Below are 17,032 nucleotides of genomic sequence, written 5' to 3' on the forward strand. Positions count from 1 at the left end.
AGGGTCCTCCTTGTTTCATAGCTTCTCTGTGGTGTGGATTGTAGGCTGGTAATCATTTACACTATGTCTAAAACCCATATATGACTGAGTACACACCAGGCTGGAGAAACCCACAGAAACAGCTGATCTGAACAAAGGGGAGCTCATGAACCCCAGACTGATAGCTGTTAATTTCTAAGTATACAACACCTAAGACAATTCAAGGCATCTTACTCTCCTTTGAGAACAACAACAAAAAATAATTTTTGCCATGCCATTAAATCCATCATTATGGATAAAATTGGTGTGAATTGGTCAAATGGATTTGGCAAACACCAATGTCCAAATTGGCATATTGGCAATTAACACATAAGTGGTGGTCAATAGATTTAAAAAGATCATGCCTTTCTTCTTTCTCTTTTCCAATGTTCTTGAAGAGTTCCGTTGCTCTAAAATATGTTGCTGAGCATCCCAGTTTGCTTTTCTGTCTTCAAACTGATGATGTCTTCCCTCTAATTCTTTGTACTTCTAAATTCCTTTTCACTTGCTCCTGGCATTTCTGGCCCTCTGTTTCTGAATCCTTCAGGTTTTGAACTTTTTCTTTGACCGTCATCTCAAAAACCTGTTTTATCTTCATTTTCTTCATCTTGGTTACATATTCCCTTCTTTCTTCTCCCATCTGTACCAGAGGGCTCTTAATAAGCCACCTTTTATTCTTGCTGTTATCAGCTCTATTGTAAGTCATCACTGCTAGTTTTTTGCTCCTGTAGTTCTCATAGTGGACATTATTAGTAACGTCTTGCATGTGTGTTCTTATTAATGTATTTCTTAGAATGGTAAAATTATAATCTTCACCATTATTTAACTTCAGTCACACCCCAAGCCTTCCTCTGACTCTTTTGACATTAGCTTTGATGATAGTATTACTACCTACCACAGTAAGAGGTAAATTGTACTTTACTGTCTTACTTTCTTTTTCATCATCTGTTTCTGGAAATTTATATATTTTAATGTAATGTCCTTGGTTTCTTTTATTATCTGTCTTGTAAACTGTTGCCATTCCTCTAGTGTGAGTGTGTCTGTTTTGGCAATTAGTGGGATGATATGCACTTTTTCATGCAAGTGTTTCATAAACTCAGTATCCAGTGGTTTAAGTCCATGTCATGTAGGAGCAATGAAGTACAAAGAACACGGCACCCTGCTATCAGGTATTGATAACAGGCTTTCAGCAATTGCTATTATTTACTGCATCTCAAAACCCTGGGCTATCAACTGTGGTTAGCAGCAACTGAACACCACCCTCTTTGTAAAACTTTGGATTTCTTCACCTGTACAGTCTTCTTTATTCTATGATGATCAGATACTTTGGTGAATACAAATCTGTGAGGAGCAATGAGTTGACTAATGTTGACTTTCCAAGTCCAGATTCACCTACTACTGTAAGTGTGAATTCAAATCCTCTAAATTTTCCTGTACACTTGGCTTGGAGATTGGCAAATCCCCACTTAGCCTTTGAGGTTATTTGGTTGAGCTATGCACAGCTTGAACTTCACTGGCACTGACACAGATTTGCTGCATGCTGTTAACCTCCATGTCTACATTGGCCACATCTGGATACTTATGTTGATGTGGGTAGTAGGGTGTTTTGTATGTTCTTCAGCACTGCCTCTAAGATTAACTGTACTACATTTATCCCTCTTAGTTGCTTTTCTATTGCTGTGAAGAGACACTACTACCAAGGCAACTTGTAAAAGAAAGCATTTCATTGAGGCTTGCTTACAGTTTCAGAAGGTTAGCTAAGTCCATGATCATCATGGAGGGGACCATGACAGCAGTTTACCTCTGATCCACAGTCACTAGACAGAGAATGAGAGCTAAGTAGAATGGTGCACTGATGGGGAATGTACTTCTTTGTATGTTTATCTTATTGACTGTTAAATAAAATACTGTTTGGCCAATGAAACGGCAAGTTAGGCAGGACTAGGAGTCAAAGAGGATTCTGGGAAATGTAGTAGAGAAGTGATGATCCAGGCAGGAAGTGACATAGCAAGGAGACTCATATTTAAGTGAAGGAGAAACAGGAAGAGCCCTTTTTCCCCGTTCGCTTCCTCCAGCGGCAGGATATGAGCCACTGGGCAAGGAGGGGCGCCAACAAGGCGTCCGATAAGATAAGTCTTATAAAATATATAGATTTAAGATAATTAAGACTGAGCTGGGCATTGGTGGCGCACACCTTTAATCCCAGCACTTTAAATTTTTCAGCCTTTAATACCAGCACTCAGGAGGCAGAGGCAGGCGGATCTCTGTGAGTTCGAGACCAGCCTGGTCTACAAGAGCTAGTTCCAGGACGGCCTCCAAAGTCACAGGGAAACTCTGTCTCGAAAAAAGAAAAAAAAAAGATAATTAAGACTGAGCTAACAGATGAGAATCCTAGTCATTGGCCAAGCAGCATTGTACCTAATAAGTTTCCGTGTATTCATTTGGGCCCTAACTCAGGCGGGCAGCTGGCATAAAGCTCACACATGGCGGTGGGGCTCAGGCGGCTTTTGGTGGAAAGATTTATCATAACAGTGCATGCATTTAAAGCTTCAAAGCCTACCCCCAGTGACACACCTTCTCCAATAAGATCACATCTACTAATCCTTATTAAACAGTTCCACCAACTTGGGGCCAAGCATTCAAACATATGCACTTATAGAGGCTGTTCTCAATCAAATCACAACAGAAAGTCAACTGGTATTGCCATTGTTCAGATTTTGTTTCAGAGCCATACTTTTGGTTGAAGTTTTATGGATGGAGCATCCCGGTCATTTGTAGGGGGCACATTATTGCAGAGACTTTCTGGTCTTCCTCCTCTTACAACCTTCCCATTCTTCTGAAATGTTTCTTAGGACTTAGCATAGGAGCTGTATTATAGATGAATCTAGTGGAGCTGGGCATCCCATGACTAGTTGTGGTTTTCTGTAATGGTCTCTGTTTTCTGAAGAGAGAAACTTCTTTGATGAGAAATGCGAACTACACTTTCTTGAGGTATAAAGATGTTTTTACATGCAGTTAGGAATTATTATGGTCCTGTGATGTGGCAGTAGTATGTTCTCCTCCACAATCCATAGCCTCAGTAATTGGCTAGGTCTCTAGTACTAGACATCGTTTCCCCTCTGTTTATTGAGTCTTAAGTTCAGTTAGAGAGCTGTTGGCTTCCACCAATATATGAATGTTACTATTGCTCCTTTAGGGGTATCTTGCCATAGTGGCCATTGAGGTGGTTTATAGGTGTTACAGCTGGGTAGCTTTCATAGCATCTTCTGGTCCTATAAAAGCTAGTATTGGGAGTAGGTTTATGGATCAGATCAAGATCAATTACTCCAAGTCCTGTGTCCAAAGTATGAGGCATATTTAGTAATAGGAACTTATATTCATTTTCTTCGGGGCAACCAAGGGCTACAGTAATATCCTATATTTCTTGGAGATTTCTCATGCAAGTAGTGTAACTTCATAAATAAATGTATATGCTTATATGTATTATATGTAATTTTTTTATTTTTTAAATTTATTTATTAGTTCTAGTTAGGGAACAAGCTTGTTTCACATGTAAGTCCCTTCTCCCTCTCCCTCCCTCACCCCACCCCTAACCTACCCCCCACCCCCTCCACCCACCACTCCCAGCGCAGGGTAGGGCCCTCAACTGGGGCTCTGCAAAGTCCACTAAATCTTCCTGTGCTGGTCCAGGGCCCTTCCCCATGTGTCCAGGGCCAGAGTGTAACCCTTCTCGTGGGATGGGCTCTCAAAGTCCCTTCTTGAACCAGGGAAAAAATACTAATCCACCACCAAAGGCTCCCTGGAGTGCAGAGGCCTCCTTATTGACATCCATGTTCAGGGGTCTGGATCAGTCTTGTACTGGCCTCCCAGACAGCATCTGGGGTCCATGTGCTCTCCCTTGTTCAGGCCAACTGTTTCTGTAGGTTTCTCCAGACCCCTTCGCTCTTCATTCCTCCCTCTCTCTCTTCAACTGAATTCCAGATTTCAGCTCAATGTATATCTGTGGATGTCTGTCTCTGCTTCCATCAGCCACTGGATGAGGGCTCAAGGATGGCATAAAGAGAAGTTATCAATCTCATTTTAGGGGAAGGGCTTTTAGGTTATCCTCTCCACCATTGTCTAGATTGTCAGATTGTGTCATCCTTGTAGGTCTCTGGAGATCTCCCTGGTTCCAGATCTTTTCTCGGATCTATAGTGGCTCCCTCTAATATGGTATCTCTTATCCTGCTCTGTCTCCTCTATTCTTCCCCAAACTGAATATTTCTGCTCCTCCATTTCCTCTCCTCTACTCCTCTTCTCTTGCTCTTATTGTAGCAGCTCCCTCCACCCCCTACCCTCATCTCCCAATTAGTTCAGGAGTTCATGCCACTTCCCATTCCTGGGGACCATTTTTCCCTTAGAGTCCTTCATGTTTCCTAGTTTCTTTGGTGAAGAGGAATATAGGCTGGTAATCCTTTGCTCTATGTCTAAAATTCATATATGAGTGAGTACATACCATGTTTGTCTTTTTGTGACTGGGTTACCTCACTCAGGATGGTTTCTTCTAGTTCCATCCATTTGCCTGCGAATTTCAAGATTCCATTGCTTTTTTTCTGCTGAGTAGTACTCCATTGTTATTATATGTAATTTTAGGTCAGTATAAAATAGTATTTTCCTATGTCTATTTTGAACGTCTTTAGTGCTGCTTACCCTTCATTCCCTTTTGCTTCTGCATTTCCCCTCCTACTACTCCTTCTGTAATGTCTTTCCTCTATCTCACAAGCTAAAGCCCCCACATTTTCTCCTTTATATCACTCATATCCTGCTATTCCCCTATCTTGAGTTCCCTTTCCAACCATGTTTCTTTTTACTTTTCTGGCTTCTGCAATTACTCCAGGTTATATACTCAATCTGAAGATTTTGAGCTAGGAACATGATGACATGTTTAAGAAAACATGACAACAAATGGAAGAGAACAAACCAGAGAAAGCATTTGTCTCCATGTGTTGGGCTGACTTCGCTTAGTATAATATTTTCCAGTTCTATCCATTTACCTGAAAATTTCATGATTTCAGTTTTCTTTACAGATGGAAAGTATTCCAAGTTTATATGCACCACATTTTCACGATCCATTTGTTGATTGAAGGACACTTAGGTTTCTATTTCTTTTTTTATTTTTTTAAATTTTATATATTTGAATTACAAACAAGATTGAATTACATGACAATCCCAGTTCCCTTCTCCCTCCCTTCCTCCTCTACCACCCCCCCAACTAAAATCCTACCTGTTATATGTCCTTTCTTCTAATCTACACCTGACTCAAAATTTCTGCTTTTAGGTTTCTTTTTCTAAGCTATTGTGAATAGAACTACAAAGAACATGGCTGAGTAAGTGTGGAGTAGGATGTTGAGTCCCTTGGGCATATACCAAAGAGTAATATAGCTAGGTAATATGGTAGATTTATTTTTTAGCTTTTTGAGAATTCTTTATACTGATTTCCATAGTGGCTGTACCAGTTTGCAATCCCAAGAGTGAATGAGGGTTCTCTCCTTGCATCTTTGCCAGCATTTGTTGTGAGTATTAATTTACAAATAATGAATCTGGGAGGGTAGAAAATTGTTATTTTAGTACCATGAGGCACCTTATTGAAGTGCTAGGCAAAAGGGAAAACGTGTGTTCCTCATACACATACCAAAATATCTTCCCATATTATGGACAAAGTAGAAAAGGAGCAAGAAATTGAAAACAGAAATCATGACAGTGTTATAAAACACTACTTTGTCCATAAGTCTCATGTCATTGTTACCCCAATAGACTCACTGAGACACATCCAGGGGACTGATGGATCTAGTTTATGCTGCTTAGAAATGACTCTTCCATTGCCTGATAGCACCAGGTCATGAAACAAACAAAGAAAGGTTACATTTACAATTTTGATAATTTTGTTTCCTATGGATTTTATTTGTATTATTTTTAAGTTTTAAATTATTGCATCAAAATGTCATTGTATTGATTCTTGAGTATTTTTGTGTCCTTCAGAGTCTGTGCTCAAGGTAAGTATGCTAACTTTTTTAAACTAACACCAGCCTTAGGCTAATATATATATATATATATATATATATATATATATATATGTATACATCAAATAACAATTAATTTAGAAATTAGTAAGATAGGGATGGATGAAAGTAAGCTAATAGGATAAAAGCTATGTGGGGTAAAAGCAAATCAGGAAATAAACTTCATTGCTGGTATTTAAGGATTCATGGCCCAGAACTGACTCACATGTAAAGGATTGTGAGAATAAACTGATAGTACTCTCACAAATGCTGTCTGGTTATTCCAACATGAACTTCACTTAGACAGCAAAGAATGAGAAGTTATTTCCCATTGGTAAGTCCTCTGGAGAACATGTTGGTTGTACCTGTAAAGTTCAACCGTGGGAGAGGTGGCTTGGCAATCAACACTGCTCTTCCAGAAGACCCTGGTTCAATTACCAGCACCAACATGGAGGCTCACAACTACATCTCCAATTCCAGACACACATGCAGCAAAACACCCCTATACATTAGATGAGGATTAAAAAAATTTATACAGTGGCTAACATTCAGGATAAGTAAGGTAAGGGTATTTGGAAATTGTGTCACGTGGGTAACATCTAGGAAAGAAGGAAGGATGTATTTGGTGAAGGGATCAAAGCTATTGTAAGTAAGGAAACTCTTTTTGAATATGATGATTCTCAACTCTGGTTGCACAGGAGAGACATTACAGTTTCCAATGTCCAAGCAACACCTGAGATAAGGGGGATTAGAACTTAGCTGATGTGCACTCCACCTTATGGCGTTAAGCTTCCTTGATGGCTTCAGTGTAACCCAAATCAGGGAACCATTGACTTAGAGGACAGTTGGGTGGTAGAGGTAGCTTTGTGATATCCAGCCAAGAGTGACAGAGCCACTTCTCTCCTCCTACCTGCAGAAGGCTTTATATTTTGGTTCAATATAAAAAGTACATTTGAGGGGCTGGAGAGATGTCAGCACTTAAGAGTGCTAGCTGCTCTTGCCATGGTTCTGGGTTCGATTCCCAGCACCTAGTCACTAGCTTACAGCAGTCCGTAACTCCAGTCACAGGGGATCTGATGCCTTTTTCTGGCTCCATGGGTACTGCATACATGTGGTTTTACAGACATGCACCCTTGCAAAACACCCATATGCATAAAGCAAAATTAAAAAAGAGCACATTTGAGCCCATATTTTCTGTTTTGAGTTGAGATTGGGTGTTGTGAGAAATCTTCGGGGAGGGTAAATTAGGTAATTTAAAATATTTTCAGTTTGATGATTCTATTACTCGGTGCCAAAAGATTCTTTTGCTTCCCGTTTTTGGAAGCACTCTCTTTTGCTCACTTTGATCTTTCATTGACTCACCTGCTGCTCACTTTGATCTTAGGGGCTCATTTCCGCTCTTCTACCCGATTAATTGTGATTAAAGTCAGAACAATCACTTAGAGAAGATGTGCTCCGCCATAATCTAAGTGCATTGATGCACGTACTGCACTAGCAAGCCTCGGACAGGCCAGTTTTAGTTGTGTTTTGTGCTGAGTACAATCTGTGGTACTTTAGGTGAATCCTTGGTATTAAATTTCAACTTGAATGATATTGTACAATTTTAAAATCTGCAATTTTGCCTTCTAGACATAGGAGTAATACAGAGAAATGTCATCTTTTTAAGCATATTTCTTTCTTCGTTAACACAGTGGAAAACGGAAATGTGGTGTGTGTATTTGTGAAGGTAATAAAAACTTGAATTTTTAAGTATTTCAGAAACTAAAATGTATCAAAACACTTAAATAACAGCATTTAATGTGATTATACCCCTTCAAATTAGCATCTGTATTCTTCTACAATTATTTCAAAGTACTGTTTCTTGTTACATTTAAATATTTGAGATCATTTACTTTTTAAAATTTGAGACAAGGACTCATATAGGCTGGCCTCAAACTAGCTGAGAATAACCTTGAACTCCCATCCTCTTGCCTCCATTTCCCGAGTGCTGCAATTCAAGGTGTGCACCACCGTGTGGGTTTACGTGGCTGACGACTAAACCGAATGCCCATCCACAATGGGCAACTTTTCTGTCAACTGAGCTACATCCTCAGACTGAAATTTTGTGCTCATGGATTTTTATCTTCTTGGATTTTGTAACCTCTAGTAAACTATGTGTTTAACAAAATTTCCTTTGAAATCTGTATTTAGTGTAAAATATGACATTTCAGCTGCGGTCAGGTTAGCGATCTCTCCAGTGGTGTTTAATATAAAGATGTGAAGACAGAGGACGAAACCAACCCCTACTCTGTTCATTTTAGTGGGTATTCTCAACACAAATCACATTTTGGAAAAAAAATATGAGGACTTCCACCTACTAAGCAAGCAGTTGATGCCGTGGCAGACACAGGTGGTGTTATCTAATTTAATTCATTCTGACACTGTGCACTTGAACATAGCACCTGAGCCACAGACTTGAGAGCTCAGTCCCTGCATCTCGGGTTCTTGGGGGTCATATGGACCTTTGGTGTACTGGCTGACGTGATTGAAGGATGGGTAACCATGTGTAAATGTGACTGGACAGAAAGGATAAGATCTAATGTGAGTCTGCTCTAGGAGTAACAGATGATTTCAGATAGCTTTGTCAAAATAAGGTACACCAGGGTGCCACCCAAGTTTGCCACTGATGTCATGAACTCCATGCTCACATCAAAGAATTCACCACTTTTTTTCAGCCTCAGGCTCCATTGTAGGTAGAATCTGCTATAAGACGAGGGATTTAGTGAAACACCTATTTTAAGCATTTCTTGATTTGTAATAGCAATTTCTCTGTCTGGACATCAGCAAGAAATCTGTGAAAAAAAAAACAAAAAACAACTGGCTCTTATACCCTCAGAACTGCTGCTTCCAAACAAACAATTGCTCCTTATTTTTTAAAAATAAAAAAATTATAATTTTTATTTCTCTACGTTTTGAGAGAGTGGTATGCAAGACTCTAGGTTGGCACTGAACTCATCCTACTGGCTCATTTTCCCGAGTGCTGGAATTACAGGCACATACAACCCTCCTCGTTTAGAAACAATATTTTAAAAAAGTATCTGTACAGTCTCATATAAGCAGAGTCCTTGTTGATCCATCTTGTAGCCTCTTGTTTCTATTTGCTAGCAGCTAGTCCATATTTTCACCTTTACCAGACTGCCCCCCCCCTTATTTGTATCTCTCATCTAAACCTCACCACCAAGTCCCAGGCATTCTGAAAAGTTCTCACTTACTTAATGTTGCTTTTCCATTTCTGCTGATCCAGTCCTTGTTTATATTGACAGAGATCAGCTTTAAGGTTTGTTCTACACGTTTCTACATGGCCTGGGTTCCCCAAAACACTCACAGAGGATGCATAAGAGCAAGCCTGTGTTTTCAGTAATGCTAAGAAGTTATTTCTCACCAGATTGACGTTTATACCCATGGTTCAAGGAAGGGGTGAGTAAGACACACTGGTCCTGAACAGCAGTTAAGGCCACGTAAGCTACCGCTGTGTCAGTAGCTGTCTCCTCAGTTGCTGCTGTGCATTGGTGGTGAGATAGTGGCTTTCACCTAGGAATGTCTTTGGAGATAAAGTAAAAGTATTTGTAGGTGGAGTTTCTGTGTCTCGGCAGTTGTTCACAAATAACCACATGGAGAATTCTTATTAATCGTGAAAGCTCGGCCAATAGTTTAGGCTTGTTTCTAACTAGCTCTTATAACTTTAATTAACCCATTTCTGTTAATCATTGTGGAGCAACTTGAGTTGGAGTTGTCCAGTGTGGTCCTGTAACTGGTACCACAAGGTAATGATCAAGCAATCACTATTCTTACCCAGAGACTACCAAGCTGCAAGGGACTTATTTGTTGTCTTGGCAGATATGGTGGGAGGAGGGGGAGCTCTGTGTCCTATCCCCTGCCCCAGTGGTTCCAGGTTTGTATTCCAGGCATTGAGAGTCCACACTGTACCATGCTTTATTCTTTCTTTGGTCCTATTTCCAGAGGCTCAAGCCTTTCTCTGTCCCTGTTGCCCTTCTGGGATCTCCTGTGCTCTTAAACTGAGGCACATGTCTTGCCCAGGGATGTGGGCTAGAGGGAAAAGAAAAGGTAGGTGAATCAGGAGTCTACTCCAGAGGCTTTTTGCATTTCCTCTTCACTCACTAAGGAAGGAGTTGGGAGCACACGGGGTGGGGACAGGAGCTTTGGAGGGAAGATGAAATTCACATTGATGGTCGTCATTAAGTTCTCACATCACTCATCATTGTTTCCCTTAAAGAAGTCCAGGATACAGAAAGGGTTATTAGCACATGTAGTTACACATATGTTTCATATATGCACACATACATAAAATATGCATGAGTGCTTGAAGCACATATTTCTCTATGGACTTACACTTCTGAACATCATGTGAGAAGAGGCACACGTGGCTTTGTTATGGTCTATCCTTTCATGAATGTTTGTACAGAAAACAGAGTTGGAATATAAAGATAGTATCTTCCTTTGAAGCAAGGAGCCAATATGCTTACTACTGATGATAAAAGACTCAGATCATTGGAGCTTTGGTTAGTCCCCTGCAAGGCAACCCTCTATTGGTGCAGATGTTATCTGGTGATTTTCATGCTTCATTGTGAGAACTGGGAAGTTTGTAGAAGGAAACCACTGATACCGTGGTGATGACTATCACTGTAATAATTTTTTTTGCAGGGTTGTGGAATGAGTAAGACTAAACTGGTATTTAGCACTTAAGCTGAATTTTTCTTTCAAGACAGGGTTTCTCTGTAGCTCTTGTAGACCAGGCTGGTCTCCAACTCACAGAGATCCACCTGCCTCTGCCTCCTGAGTGCTGGTATTAAAGGCTGAAAAATTTAAAGAGATAAATAGGCTGAAAATTTTAAGGAGCTGCTCCTTTGGAAATGCTGGTTTCACTTACACAATCCTTGAATGTTCATCTCTGGTAGTTCTTTCGATGTAGTCTCATTTGCTCTACCTCATAGATCTTTTGACTTTGGCCTGGGAACCTCAAGGCCTTCTGTAAAGTATGCACAAAACCATGGCACACTAACTCATGTTTTGTGCATAGAGTGAATTCTTGACTGTTAGGCAACGAGAACAAGATCTATGGATGAAGTTCAGGCAGCCTTTCCAAAGAGGTAGAATAAAGGCTTTGTAGGTCAATAGAATCTGAAGATTCCATGAGAAGTAGTACCAAGAACACTGAGCAGATAATATGGTCAGTTGGTTCAGGAACAATCTTCCCCTTTATTTCTAATTAGGGATGAGGAATTACAGAAGTACTTAGAAGCCAAATGTCAAGAAGTAGGATATATCTATATATCTATATATCTATATATATCTATATATATCTATATATATCTATATATATCTATATCTATATATATATATCATATAGAATTTCTTTGCTAGTTTGGTGGCTAGTCTCAAATGAGTTCCATTGTAACAACCAGTACTAGTGGGCAGAAGGTTCCAATTTCTTTCAGACAACAGTTATAGATATATACTTTAATACTTGTCATTTATCAGGATTTACACATTTACAGAAATGTGCAAGAGTCTTATATTTTATTCTATAGATCCACAGCCCTTTACAAGTATTGAGGACAGGGGAATTGTGGCTGTAATAGCCAGAGACAAGGGGCAACATTAGAGCTTTGGCCAGTTAAGCTTAGATGTGCAACAAACAAATGAATGGACAAGAAAATATGACATTGCATTCAGTCAAAAAGAATTACATTATATCCTTTGTAGGCAAATGGATGACCTAGAGATCATATTAACCAACCTGAGACATATTCAGAAAAAAAAGCTAGATTAAAATACGTAATATGACATGAAAGTAGAAGGTGAACTATGTTGAAGAACATATTTGCTCATATGCAGACTCTAGATTTGTGAATAAGAGGACTGATTGGAGTGGGAGAAGGGACCAGAGAGGACACTGGGAGCAAATATGAATAAAGTTCAACATATCTACATAGTGTATGTATATGAGCAAACACGTGTGACCATGACTTGATGAATTCCATTGTTTTGTAAGCTATCCTGGTTTTGTTTTTGACAAAATACCTGACAAGATGCGTCTCAGGGTAGAAAGGGTTTGTTTTGGGTCCTGCATCAAGGTAGTAAGTTGAAGCAGCTAGGCACATCCAGTCAAGCACAGTGTGGATGAATACACACATGCCCACCACTCAGCTAGCTCTCTCTACTCTCGTGCAATTTAGAACGTAAACCCAGGCAGGGAATGGTGCTGCCTGTTTTCTGACTAGGTCTTCCTGTATCAAATTAACATAATGAAGACAATCCCCAAAAGTCAGCCCATAGGCCAGCCCGACATAGGCAAAGCTTAATTATACTCTTTGCAAGATTGTTATAGATTGTGTCAAGTTTACATGAAAACTACCATCATATATACTAACTAAAAAATAGTAAAGAAAAAGAATATTGGCTGGCCCTGTCTCTTGCATGCTGGTATTTAAATTTATTATTATTATTATTATTATTATTATTATATTATTACTATTACTATTTTCTCTGTGTGCAGGTCACACATATGCCATGATGTACATGTAGAAGTCAGAGGAAAACATGTGTGAATTGATTCTCTCCTACAGTTGTTCCAGGAATCAAACTCAGGTTGTCAGCCTGTGCATCAAGCATACTTACTGAGTCATTTGCCAGCCCTAAAAATACTTACGTAGCATTTAATTTACATGTGGCATTTGGAATCTGCTATTGATATCTTGAGTCGGGAATTGTGGAAGAACTGATGACTATTTCTTGAAATAGGATGGGAAGTTCTAGTATGTGGTATATCTCACATGTGGAATAATATTTTTTTCTCTTATTATTATTATTATTATTATTATTATTATTATTAATAATAATAATTCAAGTTAGGGAACAGGCTTGTTTCACATGTACTTCCCCTCTCCCTCTCCCTCCCCTCACCCCCATTCCTTCTCCCCCACCTCCAACCTACCCCCCACCCCATCCACCCGCCACTCCCCAGGCAGGGTAGGGCCCCCAACCGGGGCTCCACCAAGTCCACCAAATCTTCCTGTGCTGGGCCTAGGCCCCTCCCCATGTGTTCAGAGACAGAGCGAATCCCTTCAAGTGGGATGGGCTCTCGAAGTCCCCCCCACCCACCAGGGCAAAACGCCAGTCCACTTCCAGAGGCTCCCAGGAGTGCAGGGGCCTCCCCATTGGCATCCATGATCAGGGGGCTGGATTAGTCCCGTACTGGCCTCCCAAAGAGCATCTGGGGTCGATATGCTTTCCCTTTTTCAGGCCAACTGTTTCTGTGGGTTTCTCCAACCAGGTACAGACCCCTTCGTTCTTCATTCCTCCCTCTCTTCAACTAAGTTCCAGATTTCAACTCAGTGTATTTCTGTGGATGTCTGTCTCTGCTTCCATCAGCCACTGGATGAAGACTCATATTTGTCTTTTTGTGATTGGGTTACCTCACTCAGGATGGTTTCTTCTAGTTCCATCCATTTGCCTGCGAATTTCAAGATTCCATTGCTTTTTTCTGCTGAGTAGTACTCCATTGTATAAATGTACCACATTTTCTCTTTCCATTCTTCAGTTGAGGGGCATCTAGGTTGCTTCCAGGTTCTGGCTATTACAAACAATGCTGCTATGAACATGGTTGAACATATGTCCTTGTTGTATGGACATGCAGTATTTGGGTATATACCCAAGAGAGGAATGGCTGGATCTTGAGGTAGATTGATTCCCATTTTTCTGAGCAACCGCCATACTGATTTCCAAAGTGGTCTTACAAGTTCACACTCCCACCAGCAATGGAGGAGTGTTCCTTCTTCTCCACAACCTCTCCAGCATAGGTTATCATTGGTATTTTTGGTTTTAGCCATTCTGACAGGTGTGAGGTGGTATCTCAGAGTTGTTTTAAGTTGCATTTCTCTGATGGCCAATGATTTTGAGCACTTTCTTAAGTGTCTTTCAGCCATTTCAGATTCCTCTGTTGAGAATTCTCTATTTAGTTCTGCACCCCACTTTTTAATTTCATTGTTTGGTGTTTTGGTGGCTAGCTTCTTGAGCTCCTTATATATTTTGGAAATCAGTCCTCTGTCAGATGTGGGGCTGGTAAAGATCTTTTCCCATTCTGTGGGTGGTCGTTTTGTCTTACTGACTATGTCCTTTGCCTTACAGAAGCTTCTCAGTTTCAGGAGGTCCCATTTATTAATTGCAGACCTCAGTGTCTGTGCTTCTGGCGTGATGTTCAGGAAGCAGTCTCCTGTGCCAATTTGTTCAAGGGTTGTTCCCACTTTCTCTTCTAGAAGATTCAGTGTGGCTGGGTTTATGGAGAGATCTTTGAACCATTTGCACTTAAGTTTCGTGCATGGTGACAGGTATGGATCTATCTGCAATTTTCAGAATGTCCGAATCCAATTGTGCCAGCACCATTTGTTGAAGATGCTATCTTTTTTCCATTGTATGGATTTAGCACCTTTGTCAAAAATAAGGTGTTCGTAGGTGCGTGGGTTAATATCTGGGTCTTCAATTCGATTCCATTGGTCTATCTGTCTATTCTTGTGCCAATACCAAGCTGTTTTCAGAACTATGGCTCTATAGTAGACCTTGAAGTCAGGGATGGTGATGCCTCCAGAAGATCTTTTATTGTAAAGAGTTGTTTTGGCTATCCTGGGTTTTTTATTTTTCCATATAAAGTTGAGTATTGTTCTTTCAATGTCTGTGAAAAACTGTGTTGGGATTTTGATGGGGATTGCGTTAAATCTGTAGATTGCTTTTGGTAGGATTGCCATTTTTACTATGTTAATTCTGCCTATCCAAGAGCACGGGAGATCTTTCCACTTTCTGGTATCTTCTTTAATTTCTTTCTTTAAAGTCTCAAAGTTCTTATTGTACAGGTCTTTCACTTTTTTGGTTAGTGTTACCCCCAGATATTTAATGTTGCTTGTGGATATTGTGAAAGGTGATGTTTCCATGATTTCTTTCTCATTGAGTTTATCATCTGTATACAGTAGGGCTACAGATTTTTTTGAGTTAATTTTGTATCCTGCTACCTTGCTGAAGGTGTTTATCAGCTGTAGGAGTTTCCTGGTAGAGTTTTTCGGGTCACTTATGTAGACTATCATGTCATCTGCAAATAGTGAAAGTTTGACTTCGTCCTTTCCAATTTGTATCCCTTTGATCCCCTGTTCTTGTCTTATTGCTCTAGCTAGAACTTCAAGTACAATATTGAAGAGGTATGGAGAGAGTGGACATCCTTGTCTTGTTCCTGATTTTAGAGGAAAAGCTTTGAGTTTCTCTCCATTTAGTTTGATGTTGGCTATTGGTTTGGTGTATATCGCGTTTATCATAATATTTTTTACTCCTGTTTAATTTGGTATCCCTCACACATAGTTAACTTTTCATGCTTATTTAATGTCTATTATGATCATCATCTGAGGTACAGCATTGTTAGGTTATCATTCACTTACTTGAATGATGTCCCTCTGTATGCTGTGAATATGTTTTATTTCCATTGGTTAATAAAGAAGCTGATTTGGCCATAGCCAGTGAGAATAGAGCCAGGCGAGAAATCTAAGCAGTGATACAGGAGAAGGGCAGAGTTTGAGAGATGCCATAGCAGCTGCTGTGGAAGCAAGTTGTGAGGTAACAAGTCATGGGCCTTGTGGTAAAATAGACTAATAGAAATGGGTTAATTTAGTTGTAAGAACTAGTTAATAATAAGCCCGAGCTAATAAGTCCAACAGTTTGTAATTAATATTAAGCCCTTGAGTGGTTATTTGGGAACTGGCAGGCAGGAGAGAAACCTCTGTTCACACTTGAAGAATTCACTGTGTCTTAGAGAGGCACACATAGATTCTGTTTGCACCATACTCCCTGTTGCTCACAGACAGAAAAGAGTCACTTTGCAGGCCTCTTTCCGAGTGTAAAGAATCCTTAGAGATGCCTATTGTATCTCTGAAATATTTCTGTGATGGCAGAAATATTTAGAAAAACTGTACTTACTGGGTTTGTTTATTTCTCATCCTTAAAATGAGTTATTGGTGGCTGGGGAGATAGGTCAGTCTGGTAGAGTGCCTGCCAGCTGCTCAGGCTTAAGGATCTGGATTCAGACAGCAAGCATCCATGTAAAAAGGTGGCATGGTGGCATTCATCTATTATCCAAGCTCTGGAGAGTCAATGGATGCCTGAAGTGCATTGGCCAGCCAACTTCGTCTAATTATTGGTGAGCTTCAAGTTCAGTGAGAGACCCTGCATCAAAGCGAGGTGGAAAGAAACTGAGGAAAGACACCTGAAATCAACCTACAGCTTCCACATGCGTGAGTACACATTCTATACACACATGCCCCAAACCACACATGCCAATGCTTGGCTGGGGCCTATTTAAGTTCTCATGTGTCTGTAAATTCTACATTGTAACCATAAATCAGTTAGTGGTGAGGGAAAAGTATCACAGGGGAAACATAGGATACTACTTGCCCTGAAGCTCTTTTATGAACACATATACAATACTGTGTACTTTAACTCAGGCCAAATGGGAATTCTTTGTCATTTGAGCACATAGAAATTTTATATAATTGTCTTTAAATTATTGATCAGACTGAAATGACTTGGATTTTTGTATCACAATTGACAACTATTTCAGAAAATCATGCTACTTGGTAAATACACAGAATGGCAGACAGAAATCTGGTGGATTTTATTTTATAGCTGTCATGTGTAGTACACTCCTGTATCATGCATGACTAAATAACCCAGAGCAGTTTAACAGGATATATTCATGACAATATAAAGGTTGATAACAGCTGGAAAACCATCTATGGTAGACTTCTGGGAGAGAGTTTTTATTTTATTCTCCATGGATTTATTTTGATTTTTATTGAGATTGAACTTTTTAATTTCTTTTCTTACAGCCTCCTTGTGAAAACTATATTACAGGGGCTTTAAAAATAAACAGCACAATGGAC

The 17,032-nt window shown here is 39.9% G+C and overlaps 1 pseudogene; it reads right to left on the reverse strand.

Annotated features, from left to right (window-relative positions):
* Positions 1-294: 294 nt before the first annotated feature.
* On the reverse strand, positions 295-10,292 carry LOC100767425 (annotated as a pseudogene).
* Positions 10,293-17,032: the final 6,740 nt, after the last annotated feature.

The sequence above is a fragment of the Cricetulus griseus genome, chromosome 2, assembly GCF_003668045.3.
Source record: "Cricetulus griseus strain 17A/GY chromosome 2, alternate assembly CriGri-PICRH-1.0, whole genome shotgun sequence".
Lineage (NCBI taxonomy): Eukaryota > Metazoa > Chordata > Mammalia > Rodentia > Cricetidae > Cricetulus > Cricetulus griseus.